Here is a 19,393-nt window from a genome sequence, read left to right as displayed (position 1 = left end):
CTTTCTTCTTTCCAATGATGAAACACAGCCTTTTTTTCCTAGTTCCGAATTTCATATACATCTAGTTCACAAATATAATTGAATATCAGTTCTGAAAAGCACAGAGAGTGAAATCAGTTGTTTTGTAGGTTTTAAAGGTATTCATTTCTTTAATTTTACAGTTCTTATAACATAGATGCTGAAGTACAGAAACACATAGTGTTCTGTAAATCAGTATTCCAAAAAAAAGTTTTCTCTTTTTTTAACCTTGTAACTCAACAGCAGATAAGATGTACATGTAATTCAACATTAGGGAGATTCCAAAGCAACATTTTGCAATTACAGAAAGTTGATATATTTGGAACATAGGATAGTTTTGTTGTGAAGATTGTTTTATATTTAACTTTATTGTTGTAGGATAATGGGAGTGCTTATATAAGCAAAAGAAGGTATAAATGTTAATAATATTAGTGGTAATACTAGTACCCTAGCAAGGATCATTATTCATACAAGAATAGCAGACAAATGTATTAGTATTCTTCCTTTATGAAAAAAAATGGGCGCTAATTTTAGTGGTGAAAATTGGAACAATCTGAATATACGTGAGTTTAGCAGGCAAATCACTTTATCAATGATCATTTTAAAAAGATGATTATATAATATGGACAAACGGACCATGAATAGACCATGTCTATGGATTGCAATTCATTTCCTTCTAGGATATATATCTTTGTAGTGTAGTCACAGACTCCGTGCTTTACTATCTGCTAGGTGACTTGGATTGCAATTCACAACTTTTTCTATCGCTCACACTTTCTATAGATTATGCAGAGTTACTTGTTGGTTGGTTTGTTGCAATTATATCCTGACACAATCTGGTCATGTACATACTTTACAGTTCGAAAGCATTTAGAACATTCACAGTATGTTTTACTGTGTGATTAAAAATATATATATTAACAAATAGTTGTGAAAATCAGGGCCTGGAGTTGAGTCTTTTACCCTACTCCCATCACTTTCAAGCCTTCCTCCATTCCCTGTTCATGGCCATGTTTATACTGGCTTGTGGGTCCCAGCCCAATCACCCAATCAGGAGAAAATGAAGAAACAAGCTCCCGTGGCATTTCAGCATTAATTATCAATGTCAGGAGTTCTCTCTCATCTCCAACCTCATTCACATTCAGCCTATCCCATCCTAGCATACACACATTGCTATGGTTGTCAGCTAGATATTTAGAGTGGATTTGGCATTTTTATCAACCTCTTGAGTCCTTCATAAGGACCTGGGATAGGCAGATATTGTTTGCTAGTGTTATAGGTATGTTACGAGGTTTAAGTTGCCTTTTACAATTGACTGGTGGTGATTTTTGTTAATGCTGATGGTATTCAAGTGTTTGGGGATTGGCTATTACTATTGGTACCTTCCAGAGCACTTTAGCTTCTTCATTTCCTATGACTTTCTCTATTTTGTGGTCCCACTAGTTCTTCCCTGCAGGCAAATGGTGTTTCTTTCAGATCTTCCAATGCACCATTTTTGCTTTGTCATGCCTTCATTTGTAGTCAGTTTGCACAATCTTCTTACAACAGCTAACTAGATGGTTCACTGTTTCTTCAACTTCTTTACATGGCAGGACTTGTTGTGTGTTGCTTTGTTCTCAGTTCTGGATGCTTTTGTTCTTAAGACTTAATCTTATGCACCCAGAATTAGCCCCTTTGTATCATTCTTCAATTTTGCTGTTCATTGCTAGTTTTTATGAATATCTGCTTTTGCCTGCTTTTTTTTTAAATCTACAAACCATATGATACTTTACTTTGCCTTGTCTCTTTTCTTTTCTTAATTTTTTTATTTTATTTGGTTTGTCAATTGCTTACAAGATAATAGGTATAACTAAAAACATAGTTATGAATACATGGATACATATAAGAAAAATAAAAGAAACAATAGGACAGGGACAGTAGGCACGTTGGTACGCTTATGCACGCCCCCTACAGACCTCCTAGGAAAGGGGTGAGGTCAATAGTAGAAAGTCTAAGGTTAAAGTTTTTGGACTTTGGGGAAGAAACCACAGAGTCAGGTAGAGTATTCCAGACATTGATCCTCTGTTGCTGAAGTTGTATTTCCTGCAATCAAGTTTGGTGTGGTTAACCTTGAGTATCTATTGTTTGCTCTTGTGTTGTTATGGTTGAAGCTGAAGTATTCATTGACAGGTAGGATATTGCAATGTATGATTTTATATACTATACTTAGATCGGATTGAAGGCGGCATAATTCTAGGTTTTCTAGGTCGAGAATTTCAAGTCTGGTGGCATAAGGTATTCTGTAATGAGTAGAGAAGTGGAGAACTCTTTTTCTGAAATATTTCTGGACTTTCTCAACTGTATAAATATCAGATACATAATGTGGGTTCCAGACTGATGAACTGTATTTGAGTATTGGTCTAGCAAATGTTTTGTATGCTCTAATTATTAGTGTAATATTACCAGAGAAAAACCTACATAAGATTAGGTTAACAACGCTTAATGCCTTTTTGGCTATGTAGTTACAGTGGGCTCTAGCACTTAGATCATTAGATACGAGTACTCCAAGGTCCTTGACAGAGTTTGGATCATCAACAAGGTCTTGACTATTCAGCCTGTATTTTATTTTCTGATATTTTTTTTGCCAATATGTAAGACAGAGCATTTGTTTGTTGAGATTTGAAGTTGCCATTTGTTTGACCATTCTGATAAATAGTCAAGGTCTTTTTGAAGGGTAGCAGTATTGTCTGTGGTGTTGAATAGCTTTACATCGTCAGCGAAGAGGACGCAGTTGCTCTTAATATGATCACAGAGGTCATTTATGTAGAGTATGAAGAGAGTTGGTCCTAGAACACTGCCTTGGGGGACACCACTATTGACAGGTACAGAATTTGATAGGATGCTCTCAATTTTGACCATTTGTTGTCTGTTTGACAGGAATGATTTTATCCAGTTATGCAGGTGTCCAGAGATACCATAAGATTTTAGTTTTAGGAGTAGTTTGTCATGTACCACTGAATCAAAGGCTTTACAGAAGTCTATGTAAATTGCATCTATTGCTTTGCCCTGATCAAGTTGTATAGTTTATATGTTTTTGCAGTGTAAGAGTTGCAGATTACAGGATAGTTTTTTTCTGAAACCAAATTGTTTATTAGAGAGTAGGTTGTTTGTCCCTAGGTGGGGGATAATGGATTGGTTAATAATTGATTCCCAGACTTTACACATGACACAGCATAAAGAGATTGGTCTGTAATTTTCAACTAGGCTGGGGTCTCCCTTTTTGAAGATGGGGATGATCGTGGCTTGTGACCATAGTTTTGGCAAGGAGCTGATCCTGAAAGATTTTTCAAAGATTATGCTTAGAGATTCAGCTATGGCAGTGGATAGCTTTTTTAAGAAATAGGCACATATTCCATCTGGTCCAATAGATAGAGATGGTTTTAGATTGCATAGTGCTTTTTCAACAATGTCTTCTGTAAAATTGATATGTATTAGATCATTGTAGTTGTCTGTGGTTTGACTAGGAAATACTGGACATGATCCATTGCTGTTTACAAATACTGAGCCAAAGAAGGTGTTAAAGAGATTGGCTTTAATGATGTCATCATTGCAGTCTTTACCATTAGGCCTTTTCAGGGGTGGGATGGACCTTGAGTCTTTTAGTTTGTTGTTTACAAAATTGTAGAAAGCGTGGGTGGAATTGGTGCATAGAAGGTTTTCCTCTTGTTTAATGTGATAATTGGTGCATTCAGTCTTTATCTGCTGGCATAAATTTTTGTATCAGCTTTTGAAGTTGGCAACATGACCAGATTTGTTTTTCCACCAAAGTGATCTCTTTTTGGATTGAAGTTTCCTTATTGTTATGGGTAATCTGTTTTTTCTGGTTTTGGGAGTTGTTATTGGTACCTATAGTTTGAAGACTCTTTTGACTTCAAGTAAAAATATGTTGTAATGGTCTTCAACAATATTGCATCCAGTGAATAGAAATTGCTAATCAATGGATGAGAGATCGTTGTCTATAAGATCATAGTTGCCTTTTTTGAAGTTATAATTGGGGATCACATCGTTGTGCTGATTTTTGTGTGGACGTATGTTGAGACAAAAGTCAATCGTGCTGTTGGAAAACAGTGTTCTTTAATTTGTATTCTGTAAATTAAATTCAAACTATTGCAGAAGATGAGATCGAGGCAGTTGTTAAGTCTAGTATTGTTGGTTACTAGTTGCTCCAGTCCCAGATTTGTTACAGCATTGTAGAAGGTTGCATGTATGGGTTCAGTTGTACATTCGTTTAATGTCCAATTAATGTGAAGTAGATTGAAGTCACCAAGAAAGATAAAAGTGTGTGGGCAGGATGTTGCCCATGTTAGTAGTGAATTTAGCTTGTTTTCATGTTCAATGTCATAATCAGGGGCTCTCTAACATAGTAAGAATTGAAATGTGATATTTAAGGACAGTTTACAGACGATGGTCTCAGGAAGAGTAAGCTCTTGTGTAACTTGGATGTTTTTTAGATGTAAGGACTTTTTATAGAAGACAGCAACACCACCTCCTCTACGGATTTCACGATCAGATCAGTAAACATGATAGTCTCTTACTGTGGTAACACAGTCAGGGGGAGATGCATTGAGCTATGTTTCACAGACAAATATGATGTCGAATTTAGCCATATTTAGTAAGAGGAGATGTTCAGGTATTTTATTCACAAGGCTTCTTGCATCGAGTAGCTTGCATTTAAGGCCAGTTGTAGTTGGAATTGAGGTAGTTAGGGGCGGGCAGGCCTAGTTTTGAGTTGGATGTGAAGTTGTGGGTTGTGTGCCTTACTTTTGATATAATCTGCATGGTAGTCAATGTAGAGATCCTTCTCTCCATTGTCTAGATGTTTTTTGAGTTCATTGTGGAGTTCACGGGAGTGGATTCCTTGTAGTATGGATAAGTCTGGTCTTGGGCGACATTTCTTATAGGCCAGTTTGGGCTCTCCAGGTCTCAGTGTGACCAGAAGCAAAATATATTCACTTTCTGGAGCATCCTTTTCCTCTCTTTCTGTTAGCCTCTTTCTCTTTTGGATCTTCTCACACATATATACATTTTGTCTTTCTACCCCAGGCAACTGGCCAAGTGAAGGAAGAGATAGCTCTTACTAAAACTTCTGTGCCAAGAAGCTTAAATTTAGCCAAGGGCAGTTGTTACACTGAAATTGCCAATACGTGGCTTTATACAGAGTTGTTTTAAACCAAATCAGAAAGAGATTGAAAAGTTAAATCAGAAAAAAAGCAAACTCAACACATTATATTATTGTTTAATATCGAATTGTTTGATCATTTAAATTAGGCTATGCCACCTAATAACTGAAATAAGCAAGATAAGGATGAAGTAATCAAAGGTACATTTTTAGAAAACTTGATGTGTGAATTCTTTCTCTACATTCTGTCACTTCTTGAGTTCTTTGTAGCATATCATTCCTAACCATTAATCAAGGAGTGATGCAAAAATGTTTAGAATCAATGAAGTGTAGAGAACTTTAATATGCATAGTTGGACTGAAGTGCTATTTTAAAATTTTCTCTGCCAGAAAATCTACAATAAGAATTGATTCTCTAGCTCCTTGGAATTAATTTGGTACAGTTTTTACAGGATATTTTTTCAGGAAAAGTTAGTTTCTTGACAAGTATGTCCATCCTTCTTAATGCATTGAAAATTTGCTTATTGAAATTTCTCAGTTGGATATAATTTCTGTATAAAATGTTAAGAGATATACAAGAAAATCATGGGACAATTTTCAATATTGCTTCTTTAGCAGTATGTTTATTGATAAACAATTGTGCAAGCATGGAAGACTTTTAGATTGTTTGGTTTCTCTGCATACCTATATGCCTATAGGTTGCACAAATTATATATTTGTGTGTAGGAAAAAAAAAAGAAAGAGAAAGGTGTGCCATTATTTGGTTGTAATCCTATTTAGAATCTAGTGGCAGATGCTGAAATAATCATTGTTAACTGTCTTCATAGATAATGGAGCATTCAAAATGTGCTACTGTATGCTGACATCACTGGATTAGGTCTTTAGTAAATAACGATAGGCAATATTTTGTGCTCACAGATAGTTTGATGTTTCCTCTTAATTCTGCCAATGTGCAAAGAAAATGTTCAGATATTTTTTTCCCTTAAGGGGCACTAATGAAGCATAATCTTTAAGTAAATCTTCAGTAATGATGTCACTTGAGTGTATTTAGAAAATGCAGATACGATAGCTTTGATTTGCTACTTGATACAATCAAATGTTTATAGTTACATAAATGACCTCAATAGAATTTATTTGATTTTATGGGTATTTAAATGAGTCTTCATATAATTAGACTTCTTTGGAAAAATGGAGAATATATTTGAATGTGTTCCCTTGAGTCTACTGTATATCCAAGTTGGGATTAAATTACTGCTTTATTAAAGGGAAAGAAGAATATGGTAAGTGAAATAAATCTTGATCACTTTTGCCCGTATGTTTATATATATGATCAGACAAATTCCAAGAATGAAAGATAAAAAGTGTGTTCTAGATCAGGACAGATGTGGATGGAAAATGATACATTGGACAATGAAAAAGCATTAAAAAGAAAATGCTGGAAAAGGAAAATTAAACTAAAAATATTTCCCCACCGTAGCTGAATTTTTGCATTATTTGGGGCAACAAAATTAATGCATAGCACACAAAGCTAAATTGGTGATAATTAGTGACAGCTTCTTTGTTTAAAAGCTTTTTTTTCCTCCAAAAGGTATTGAAAAGTGCTGCCCTGTTTGCAACTTTTTTTCTTACCTTATGCTGACCCCTCTGACTTTAACTCCTTTAGGAATGCAAAAAAACCAGTTAAAGATTTCTATTCAAGCACAATAGCACAACTCAACAATACCTGAACTATTATAATATAGACAGGCATTTAATTCATTGGTTCCAGACACACAGGGAAAGAGAGAGAGAAAAATCCAGATTCTTCTTGAGGCATCTTTTACACAGGTATCCCTATATTCTTCTGATAATATTAAAAAATATAACATCAAGAACAGAAATAAAATCCACTCAGCTAAAGAAACCAAACAGTGGTCACTTTGTACTTGCCTCTAATATCCCAACAATAACTGCCACCATTAGCATTACAAACAAGTATTTCCAATTCCTGGGTGGTCTTTTTAATCAGATATCTTTGTATAACTTTGTCTTATGTCTTTGGTTCTTTATGTCATGAAAAATATGGAATGCAATGAGATGTCATCTTCTATTTAAAATATTATCAATCTTAGATACATTTATGAGTCAATGCTGGTGAATATAGACAGCAACATAAGCATTTCAGTATTTCGGTATAAATCTCTGAAACCTTTATTTCTGTTAACCCATCTGAGTGCATAGCTAGATTGATAAATATATATGTTTATTTAGTTACGGTGTATGTAATTTCAGGTCTGTTTGTATGTATCTGCCTATCTCTTGGTATTCACAAACTCTATGACAGATGAAATTCAACATTTATCATAAATTAGATGTTATGACATGTATATTTCAACAGTGAACAAAATATGTTAGTGTGTAATTAGATCATAAGCGTATGAAGTTTCTGTTGAATGCCTTTCAAAAAGGCCTTTTTTCTTCCTAGAAAAAGCTAGCTAAATATTAGAGCTGGAATAATATTATACTGTATTTTAAAAAAAAGAAAATCAATATTTAGTAAGTCTACATTCAAAACTCACAAAACTGATGGTGTGCCAATGTATACTGTATGAGTGTAATTGATTTTGTCGATTGATTATAAATAGAATGATGTTCTAAATTAATAGCCCTCCCAAAAGACATATTATCCATTTGGATATTATCCATTATATATAACAGAGAAATGCAGATTTTCTAGCTTAGTTATCAGCAGCATAACATTATTTGTTATGAAATAACTATAATGACAGTACTTGCATTGCGTGCCAGTTATGAAGCTCTCCATAACATGCTTCAGCTTTATGGAACTCTTTCAACATCAGAAATCTGATCTTGTACCTGTACAGTAATACCTCAGTATTACACTTCTTCTCAAAGGTCAGAGGGCATTTGTACAGGAATCTCACTTTGTACTTCTTCAAAACTTGTGATGCAATTTTCTAACCCAAATGTGCTTAAAGAACATGAGGTAAGGTGAGATCTCTCCCAAACTGAGCTTAATTCCTGGTGACATGTCCAAGATTTCTTGGCAATCATATGAAAATAGTTGCCCTTTATGATTGGGTTGTTTTTCCAAATACCCAATCTAATCTGGTGCCATGGGATTTTATGGTAGTCTCCCAAACAGGGAGTAACTACATGCAAATCTTAGTTTTTTAAAAAATCTGCCAAGATTAGCAGGATACTGATGCCTGCTATTTATAGAAGAAGAAAGGGAGAGAGGGAGGGGGGAAGGAAGGGAGGAAGGAAGGATGGATGGAAGGGAGGGAGGGAGGGAGGGAGGAAGGAAGGAAGGAAGGAAGGAAGGAAGGAAGGAAGGAAGGAAGGAAGGAAGGAAGGAAGGAAGGAAGGAAGGAAGGAAGGAAGGAAATCTCAATTATAGCCAAAGCCAAATACTACCTTTTATATCTGGCCTTTGGCTATAATAGATATTCATTCATTAATAGCAAATATTTTTCTGTTTGTAAAATTCTAAAACAATGATACTTTTATGCGCACAAGTTAATATTTGAACATATTTTATTACAAACTAGTATAGTATATTTTTAAAAATCTGTTGTGATTTAAAACAACCATGAGTTATAAAAAAGTTGATTTATGACCATGGCTTATTTAATCAGCTTTTAGGCCAGAATTTGTGTTCTGAGTTTGATTGTGGTATGCTTTTATTTTGGAGATAATTGATGAGTTTCCTAGTTATGTCTCAAAAGGAGTAAAGAATTCATAATCAAAATGTTGTTCTTGATATCCTTTGTATTTTCCCATGCAATTGTCTTCTCTGAGTATGATTCCTTCTGAACATATTTCATCATAGGCCTAATGAGGTCTTGGAGTTTTTAATACTTCTATCATTAAATTGCATTTTCATCTAGTGAAGACAGGTTTTTTTTCCCATTTAGCTCTCTGAGTTTTATTAATTCTGTAAAACAAAGACCTACATATTGGTAGAATACTCAGCTGGGTCAGATACAACAGAGATAGCTGTTTGTCAGTGAATTCTGTTTAATATGTCTTTATCACAGATGCAGTCGAGGAACCACTCATTAGTATTTTTATGGAGGGCTTTATAGTATCTGTCACAAAATTATGTTGGCTGAGCTCCATAGGTCTGGGTAATTCATGATGCTGTCCTTGTTTTTCTATCCCTCAATGAAATTTTTTTTGAAGCCATCCATTTTCAAAACTATATCATTCTGACCACATCATTTTCAGTTTAGACTTGGATTTTTCCTTCTCCCATTTCCTTTAACTTTATAAAATATTAAATCAAATGAGAAACTTTTCTTTGTCTTGCTTTACTGAATCTGCATATGTAATAATTCTTTGAAATGGCCTCTTAGCTTGCTCAGAATAGAATAGAATATTATTGCTAGTGATACATTCCCTACAGAAAGTATTTACCTCATGGCCAATAATCAAGTTGATTATATTATAAGGCTAAATAAAAGTGTAGAAACATATTCAAGGAAGAAAACATTAATCAGAAAGCCAAAAATAGAAAAAGCAATACATTAATTTTAATTAAGCACTTTATGTCATTGGTTGTATTTTATGTCACCCTAGATAACACATGTATGTTTTGATGTAACAAAAACAAACATACCGTCGCCTGAAATATGCATGTTCATAAGTATTTTAAGTATATACTCTCAGCTGTGTTTGTTTGTATAGTTGATTTTGAAAACTTCTACGAAAAATTTCAAAAATGTATATAAGAAATAATATCACATAGTGGCCACATAGTAGGAATTAGGCTGATTTGTTTTTTTAAAAATGCAGACTAAACAATATATTTCTACATTCACTAATATTGTTCCTCAGAAGAGATCCAAGGTTTGGAAGTCTCCAGAACTAAGAAAAGTTACAGGATAAAAATATGTAACTATATATACTGCTAAATTGGGGGAAGATTGTGCTATCCTGCTTTAGTTGCATAGTCTGAACAAAAGATAGGAACCAAACACTTAATCAATAACAGAGAAATTGGTGGCATCTATTATCTTGATTGTTTCTGAAGGTGCTATTGGTGCCAAGTAATTTAAATCTCTTTTTAAAACTCCTGGATACCATTTAGTTGTAAAGATTGCTGGATAATCCAATTAACTTTCAAGCTCAGAAATGGGAAAGAAGAATTTCTAGTACTTGTGTCACCTTTTTAAAAAAATAACAACTCTTACTGCAGGCATCCTAGATTGCTAATTAGGCTCCCTTTACTAAGTCCAAAACAAAAAAACCAGTTTTATATTTACTGGTATTTGGAGAAGCCAGGAAGGATAAACTTTCCCACCAAAAAATATTAAATAAATAAAAACTTCATGATAGTATATCTGCATTTAAACATTTAATATGTTAAATCTATGAATGAGTATTTGGAAGAAAGTTATGGAGTGGCACACAGAATTAAAATATGGTTTCTAATATAAAAGAATATATGTAGCTCAGGGTTGAACTGTCCCTGATTCTCAATCCCACAACACATCTCACAATATATGGACAAACTCAACCATTGTTTCAACTTGGAAATTGTGAGCATCCTGGACCAAGCAAAAATCAAATATGCTAGGAAATTCCTGGAAACTTGGTACTCAGAAAAATCATCAATAGAGACAGAGATAAATCACATTTACCAGCCATTCAAAGGAGATAATAAAAAAGCTGGAAGAAGGTGGAGCCTCCTCATTGATGGACCATAGATCACAACTCTCTGTGGCTATGGTCTGTGCTCTTTCGTTGGAGAGCTCCGATCATTACGATTAGGGGCTGAGGCTGTCTTGGAGTGGCGGCAGAGTAAGGGGAAGCTGCAAGCCAGGTTGAGAGGAGCCGCATCTCCCCCCCTGGGCTTGGTCTTTTCCCCCCGAAGACAACTGCAGCAGTGGTTTAAAATGGCCACCCGAAGAAGAGGACTCAGCTGGAATAAGATTTGTGCAGGAGGGAAGAAAGAGGTGGATAACATCTGAACCAGGACAACTGGGCAATACAACTAAACAAAAGTACCCTGGGATTAAGGTAACATGGAATTTTTAAGAAAAGAAAAGTGAGCGGCGAAATTACAAAGGGACAGGAACAAAAAAGAAGAAAATATTTTTGACAGCTAAGCAGGGCTTCGAACCGGGAAAGGAAGAAGCTGGAACTAAAGATTTAACTAAATTGGACTAAAATGTTTTGGGAATAAACAGGAATAAAATAAAGCTGGACTTAAGATTGTCAAAAAATAATCATAAAGTTCACAAATTGGAGACCGGACTGTGCTGGAATATTGAGATTCGAAAAACTCTAAATAAAAAAACAGGGGGAAAAGGTGAAGACTTTGTATAATGGAGAGTGCCACCTTTTGACAAAAATTTGAGCTCAAACAAAAGGGAAAGCATCCTGTTTCTGAATGAACTTGTGTGGATTAAAGAAATATTGAAACAAAGTAAGAATCTTGGAAATTGAAAGCAGAACCAGAAAAAAGAAAAAAGCAAGGAAAGACTGACTGTGGGGTTGATTGATGTTTTTGGTATAGACCCTGGGCTGGAATAACTGAGAACTTTAGAAATTGAAAGAAGAAAGAAGGAAAGTAAAAGTGGCTTTTTGTGGACTTTAATGATCATAAAATATAAGAGTGTGTAATGATGATATCTCTTTGGGAATTAAAAATGGAAGTTAAAAATATGAGAGAATTACTACAGGAAAGAGGCAAATCACTTTGCTCTGTGTTAGAAAAAATGGAAATGACGTTTGAAGAACAAGAAGAAAGAGCTTCAGAGGAAGAGGAGTCGATTCAAAGAGAAGACATTTTAAATAGACAATTAACACAAAGAACACTACAAAGAAGTGGGGAAAGAAGGAAGGCTAAAAAGTTGAGATTTAAGAAGGCAATCAAAAGGGGGAATACCTGTGAAGCCAGGAAAGGCAGAAAGACCCAGCAGAAAAGGGGAAAGGAAGATATTAAGAAAGAGAGGGATATAAACTGGAATGAGAAAAGATATGGGGAAAAGAGGGGGAGGAGAAGCAGTAAGAAACAGGTGCATGAAATAAAGAAATACGGAAATAGTAAAATGTTGAAAAGAAATTGTTTTTTCAGAAATAAAGGTTGATGAATTAAAAAGGGAATTCTGCAGGATGACAAGGGGTAATAAGAATATTTCTGCAATTAAAAATATTTAGAAAATAGGGTAATATAGATACTGATAACTCATTAAAAATCAAGGGGGATGATTTTGCTTGATCCTTATTTTATGCTTCCTAGATACAGTACATAGAATCAGAATATGGTTATTCTTTGGACTGCAGACTTTGTTGAAGTATGCACTGCGACTCACAGAACAAAAACTTCAAATTGCAAAAATTAACATATTGGGAAAAAATCGGAAAAACATTTATTAGCGAAATATGCATATAGAATGTATAATTTTAAAGAATGAGGATTTGTTGTTCAGTTCAGAGAACAATTTGTCTGTGCAGCCAGAGTTGCTAGCAAGTGACAAACAAAATTTTATCACATCAGGTGAGCTTCTAAAAATATATGGCAGATCAGATGAAGTTATGACTTTTTCAGATCCACACTATGTCAAAGTCAGTATTCAAGGTTGAAAGGGCTTGCCTCAGAGTAGTTTGGGATAGCTGGAGTATTTCATTTTGCATTTCACTTCAAAATCTGAGCCATTGTACTGAAACATTTCAAACTCTGTATTTCTCCAAAGCCATAAATAGGGATGCATAAGGAATCCACAAAGTATAGTGAATTCCAATATAAGATAATGTATCTATATGATATAATAAATTAAGATGAGACTTTCTGCAGTTTTAGATACTTGTTAGGGATAGATAAAATTAAACTGGGTTGGGGAAAAAGAAACATGGAAGAAAATGTACTGTACGTACAAATGCATGTTCATGAAGCCCCATATTTGATATTAATGCTATATGCATACTTATATAATATATAATTTAATGAACATATAGGTGCAGATGTGAAAATGGAAAAGGGAGATGAATTTAGAAATGTATGCGGTGTACAATCTTAAATGTTTTTTTCAAAATTATATATGGGCAAAGAAAGTAGTAGAAGAGAACTGAACAATCAAAATGCTAAAAGAAACATTGTCTGATCTGAAAGTTATAAAAGGATGGATAATAAATAATAATAGCTAACACATAACTATAATGTAAGCCACATGGGTAGAGTGTTTTAATAGTAAGTTGGGTACTATATTGTTATATTTTTATGGTATTTTACTTTGTACTGTAATATAACTTTTCTAGAAGGAATTTGGCTTCCAATCCTCATTTGTGGCAAAGATCATACTAAAATTGCAAAGATTCTTTTCTTTAAATGTTCTAATTAATGTCTGATTAATAGGCTTCAAAGCTCCTGAGAATGAAGCAGAAAATAGAAGATAATCAAGTCACTGAAAAGCCTCTTTCGATATTCATTATTCATACAGTTCACCTGTGGATGATGGTGGGCCATTTATATCTGTGATGGGAGTAGAAGTCTAAAAAAGGAGATTACTTGTAGATATCCGATCCTCAGTGACTTAAAATATTGCATGGAGTCCTTTTTCCTTCCCTTCCCTTTCTGACATAGTGCTTGAATGGCTATAGTGTTAAATTATTACTCTTTTCCTTTACATATATTCAAATATGTATGAATAACTGAATACCAGAACAAGACTAAAAAGTTAACCAAAGGAAGTCAAACTTGCTTGTGAATTCATTAAATTCAAGCTCTTTTTTTCAAAGAGTTCTAATAAGTTCAAAATGGCATCTATAATTATCTGTTTCCATTTTATCTTCACAATAAGGACTCTCTGGTTGGACTAAGATATACTGACTCACCAAAGCTCAATAAAGAATTGCCTTATGGCAAGATGGGTGGCAAATAATTCAATTAATAAATAATAAACAAAAATAAATATTTGAAACTGATTTCCATAGTTATCATGTTACTCCACTGCAGCTTTTCTTTCCTTCATTTTGGAGACAGATAAAGATTTAACTTGTACTATTTTAGACTACAGCCTGCATATTAGAAAGCAGATGCTAAAGGAGGATTAATTTTGCTAATTTTTAATATTTAAAGTTCAGTCATTTGTAGCATGAAGTAACCCAACAAGGAGAGCATTATCAGCTCTGTGGAAGTTGGGGTTAAGACATTAGAATAGATGAACTGACCCTTTGATAAATATTGGTGACTCCTGAGAGAGAATGGAGACGATCATAGCTCAACAGCACAGCTACACTACTGACAGAATAGACATAATGATGCAGGAAAGATGTAGAATGACTTCTGATAGTTCTTTGTTTGCTGCTTTAATAGTATCAAGGGAAATTCTGATTCTGAATAGAAAAGAAACATAGAGAGAAGAGATTATTCCCACATGGCTGTTGTCTCAATTAAAATGGTCTTTTCAGATATAAATCTGCCCAAGCCTTTGATTAGCTTCAAAAGGCCATGGATTCAGCCCATCTCTATTGATTATATAGTTGACAAGTCCCATTTGTAGGGTCTTCAATAACTGCATCTTATTTTATCCCTGGAGAGATGAGATGATCCACTTCTTCAGTGATACAATTTAAAAAAAAACACCTCTCTGATACATTCATTTTTCTCTCTATTCACGGGCTGGCTGAAATTGAAATCTGTCTTGTATTGCTCTTATTTCTTTAAAAAAAAATAAAGTTTCAATTTATTCATCTCATATGGTCTTAATGTCAGCTTTAAAATTCAGCTGCCACATTTTTTAAGAGAGTTGGAGGAGTTGAAAAGTTCAAGGTTATTCTGTATGTCGTATTAAGAAATTCCAGTGATTTATGAAGTGTAGAAGTGGGAGGAGAGAAGGGAGGAGAGAAGGTGGACTCTGTGTAACACTCAAACATAATTTCACTTGGGAAATTGCCTTTAACATGCCAGATCTGTTTCTAAATAAATCAATTGGAGAGAAAATGTCTCAGAGTGATTGATATCATGGATACTTTCTGGATGCCTTACACTTAATTCTATACCATTTAAGATGTTTAATAAATACACAGAATAAAGAATTGTTTCTACCAATGAACACTACCTTTGTGTGGAAAAGAACATTTTTGGTGATAGAATTTTGATAGCAAAACTTTCCTCTCTCCCTAATACAATCAAATAATTATTTCTCTGTGTATCTTATATCACATCTGTGTTGGCCCTTGGGTGAGTATGAACTGATTTTCCAGATGGCTGGCTTGATTGCCTGTTAATTAGGATTCAGTCTTATGTTAAAGCTACATAAATACTAAGGAGATTTGTGAATAACAAGACAGAAATTAAAGATAAGTTACAGATTTTGTTAATTCCAAATGTGTAAAAGAAAGGATTTTGTGAGAAGGAGGTCACATAGAATAACAGGCATGAACATTCAACCATTTATGCCACCATATTTTGAAATCCATCATAAGCTATGTTAGATTGTTCATACTGCATCAAGAACTAATAATTTCACTGATTTATCTGTCACTGTTGGCCATCCACAATGAACAATGTGCAATTAATGCTTACAGGTTCTCTATCAAAATGTTTAGTATTATTTAAAAGTGAATTAAGCCTTCATTTGTTTCTAAGATAAAGAAATGATTATATTACTGTTGCCTTCCCTGGCATGCCTTGGGGAATGAAATGAGAATTTTCTTGACTAAGCTACTTTAAAACCATGATAATATCATGCAATTTCAGAAAAAGGATATTGGGCCCACAAGAAGCCATCAGAGTGTATTTTCATCTTCAATACAAAGTCAGTTTATCTTGGACTACAATTGTGGATAGTGGACAGAACACCTAACAGTAGATAGATATCATTACATTTTTTTTTAAAAAAATCTTAAAATCTATACACTGAAAGGTTTTTTAAAGTTATTACATTATAGAACAACATTATAGCCTGAGAACTATCACAACCAATTCCAAATCAAATCATACATCCCATGCACAGATCAGTAAGCCACTTCAAACTGTAAACTATATACAGTAACAGTAATTGAAAAACTAGCTGATGATGAGCAAAAAGAAAATGCATACACTTTACTTGATCAAACCAAAGAAACATGGAAAATAATATGACTACAATTTTGGATGCAAGGATCATTGAATTAACTTGGACAGCAAAAATTGTGCCATTTTCTCCATAGCAACTGATAAAACACTGTGAGGGTAATTTTGCTAACAAGTGTTTTTCTGGAAACCTTATAAAGAAAATGAAGAGGGTTCAAAACTTTAGGTGTCTTTTTTACATGTTAGCCTTTTTATGACTCTGCAAAAAGAGGCTTTAATTAATCCTTCTATGACCTTTTTTTTTCCTTCGAGTATTATGGGACAAACTGTTAAATATTATCCTTGCTACAGCTCTCTAAAACTAAATCGTATCTTGATATAATTTCTTTTTTTCAATTGTATTAAGAAACAGTGTTTGCGTTTTATACATTTCTGCTCATATCTGTATCTGAGCAATGCAAGCTAAGAAGCTTGCTGGCTGAGCTGTGGTGTACTATGGTGCCAGCAATTTGCGTTTCTGGTCAATTAAATAAGCAAAATGCACATAAAAAGCAAAGCTCACTGGTAACGCTAGGCCCTGAGCCAAATCACAGTCTCTGAAAAAAAATGTACTATTATTTTTCTGGCTGTAGACATCTGTATGTCAAGCAAGCAGTAGCTAAGTAGAACCATGGATAGAATGATTGATAGTCAGGTTTTTGTGTGTTTCGTGTAAATAAACCCTTCAAGGGCAGCTTTACACACACACACACACACACAAAAGACGGGAAATGTCTTAAAATGAACTTTCTTCTTAAAGGAGCTACCGCTACCATGTTCCAGATGAAGTTGGACTTGCCTAAGCATGTCATATGCCATATCTTTTAATACAGTATCAATAGATAATGAGTGGTCAACCAAAATTCTGCTGAGAGGGCAAAAATTATGCTTTTCCAAAGTTTGTAAAGACAAGGTTGAGAGAGAAAGGAATAGGAGTTACTAAACACAAGAAAGTCTAGTTTTTTTGTGTGTGTAGACTCCTAATGAATCTTAATTAACATTGAACTATGGGCACTCTGGATAAGAATAATTGCAGTTGTTAGATGCAAGCTTCCCACTGTTACTTTCTTTCATTTGGCTTGATGTCAAGCTGTGGCTTGCTGTGAACCCTCTTCTAGATCTTCATTTCTGCTTATTCTGTCTGTCACTTTCAGTGCTTAGTTAGTGGCAGTTAAAGATCCTTAGGATCAGGGGAGGGTCTGGTTGCAGAGAGACCTTCCTGTTGCTGTGATACTCACAAAAAAACAACAACAACCCATCATCACAGAAATTCTTAAAACTTTGTGAAGGTACATTTTTTTACTGACAGTCAACCTACTGCACTGTTTTGACATCTTTCTTTTTTTACTATTTTTTAAATACTATATTTTTTCTTTAGCACAGTTGATACTATGTTCTTTTCCTTTGCAGTACTTCTCAGCAGTTATATATCTTATAACTGAAAGAAGTGTCATAATATCTGCATATAATCGTTCATAGTACTTGAATGTATTTGCATTCCAAAGACATGGCAACACTGATTTAAAAAAACAAAAGAGCAAAACCCTTTTATTTATTGCCAAGAAAGCTAATTGAACAAGTCTATGAACTCACAATTTGACCTGAAATTTTTATTAACTATATTTGAGTCAATCTATTAGTTGATAAATGAGAGGTTTATTAGTAGTCACTAATTTTTTCTATTGTCTTTCTCTAATCAAAGTCAAAACTGGCTTCTAATTCTAAAGGTGCATGCAAGGTGTGCGGTTACTTGCTTGAGGAGGGTCTCCCTCCATGTGCACACTATACCTGCCCCGCCACAACTGGCCAGTGGGTTGCGAGAGGAGAAGGAGGGGGGAGAGAAGCCTCTGCCGTGGCTCCTGCTCATTCCTCAGCCAGCCTGGATTTCCAAAAAGAAGAAAGAAAAGGAGTAGCAAAGAGCCTCAAGGAGAGCTTGCTGGCTTGGCCCAGCCATGGCTTTCTGAGAGGGAGGGAGGGAGGGAGGGGGAGAGGGGGAGAGGGAGGAACAGACAGATACAGATACTCAGCGGGGGAGACTGGCTGATGGGCGAGTGTCTTTGGCAAGGGCTCTGGCTTTCTCTGAGCCTGACCCCCGGGGTGGGCCTGCAAGGTTTGTTGGAGCCAGCCCTCTTTTCTTGCTGTCCTGAGCTTCTTAAACCACAGCTGGGTCCTGTGGGCCTGTCCCCCTTTCCGTCATCCCCTCTTCCCAGATCCCATTCCTACCCTGCCAGCCCTTGTGTTTGTGAGGCCAGCATCAGTCACGGCCAGATAGGGCCAGTGTCTCTGGGCAGAGACCAGGTTGCACATCAACCCAAGTGACCAAAGCATACCTTGCACCAACAAGGGCCAGAAGAAGCTCCAGCAAGAGTGAGGTGCCAGAAAATCAGCCCCGGCTGCTTCTCCATCCCCCGCTGTCACCCTTACCTTCTCAGGCCACGCAAGGGAGAGGAGGGCAAGGGGCAGGGCCAGCCAGCAATGGGACAGAGAGCCACAGCACAAGGCCCAAAGAACCACATGTGGGTTGCTGACACCCATCGTAGTCAGAACTAGAATAAGAACTGCATTTGAAGGAAATAACTTTCATCTTTTTCAATTTTGAGAAATCTGACTGAGGTGAGATCATGATTAATTCTGAGGAAACAGCATAAATTACTTCTGCCATTTCAAGATGTAGCAGCATAACATTATGCTATTTGAATTATAATTTCTCAAAAGGGGTATCAAAAGATAACATAATTCTAGTGTCATTCTTGGGAAGAAAATTATGGTTCTCTTCCCCATGTCTAGTGAGAACAGCCATCTATTTTCAATGAAAAACAAGAGGCAGAGAAATAATATTTTATCTTCTATTTTGCAGCATGATGTAGAAAGAATTAAAAATGTCTATCCAATACATAGAATATATCATTTTTATTGTTCCTATACAATAATATTTATACAATATTAAATTATAATGACATTTTAGTATTTAAATAACTTAAGAGTATTGGAAATAAAGAAAGGAGAAAGGAATATTTTATACAATAAAGATTTTGGTGTTAAGCTGATTTCTTAATGCAATAATGGCATATAGCAGCATTTCTCAAACTCTGCAGATTTAATATGTGCAGACTTCAACTCCCAGAATTCTTCAGCCTGCATTACTGAACTTCAGTA

The 19,393-nt window shown here is 35.0% G+C and overlaps 1 protein-coding gene across 1 annotated transcript in view; it reads left to right on the top strand.

The window, feature by feature from the left end:
* The window catches only part of SGCZ (sarcoglycan zeta), a 562,549-nt gene that overhangs the window by 447,980 nt on the left and 95,176 nt on the right, over positions 1 to 19,393 (top strand). The window lies entirely within an intron of this gene.

Source organism: Pseudonaja textilis, chromosome 6 (genome assembly GCF_049901715.1).
Source record: "Pseudonaja textilis isolate UNSWEBS1 chromosome 6, rPseTex1.2, whole genome shotgun sequence".
In the NCBI taxonomy this organism is placed as follows: domain Eukaryota; kingdom Metazoa; phylum Chordata; class Lepidosauria; order Squamata; family Elapidae; genus Pseudonaja; species Pseudonaja textilis.
Note: the sequence above shows the minus strand (reverse complement) of the source record. Positions and strands in the feature narration are given on the sequence as shown.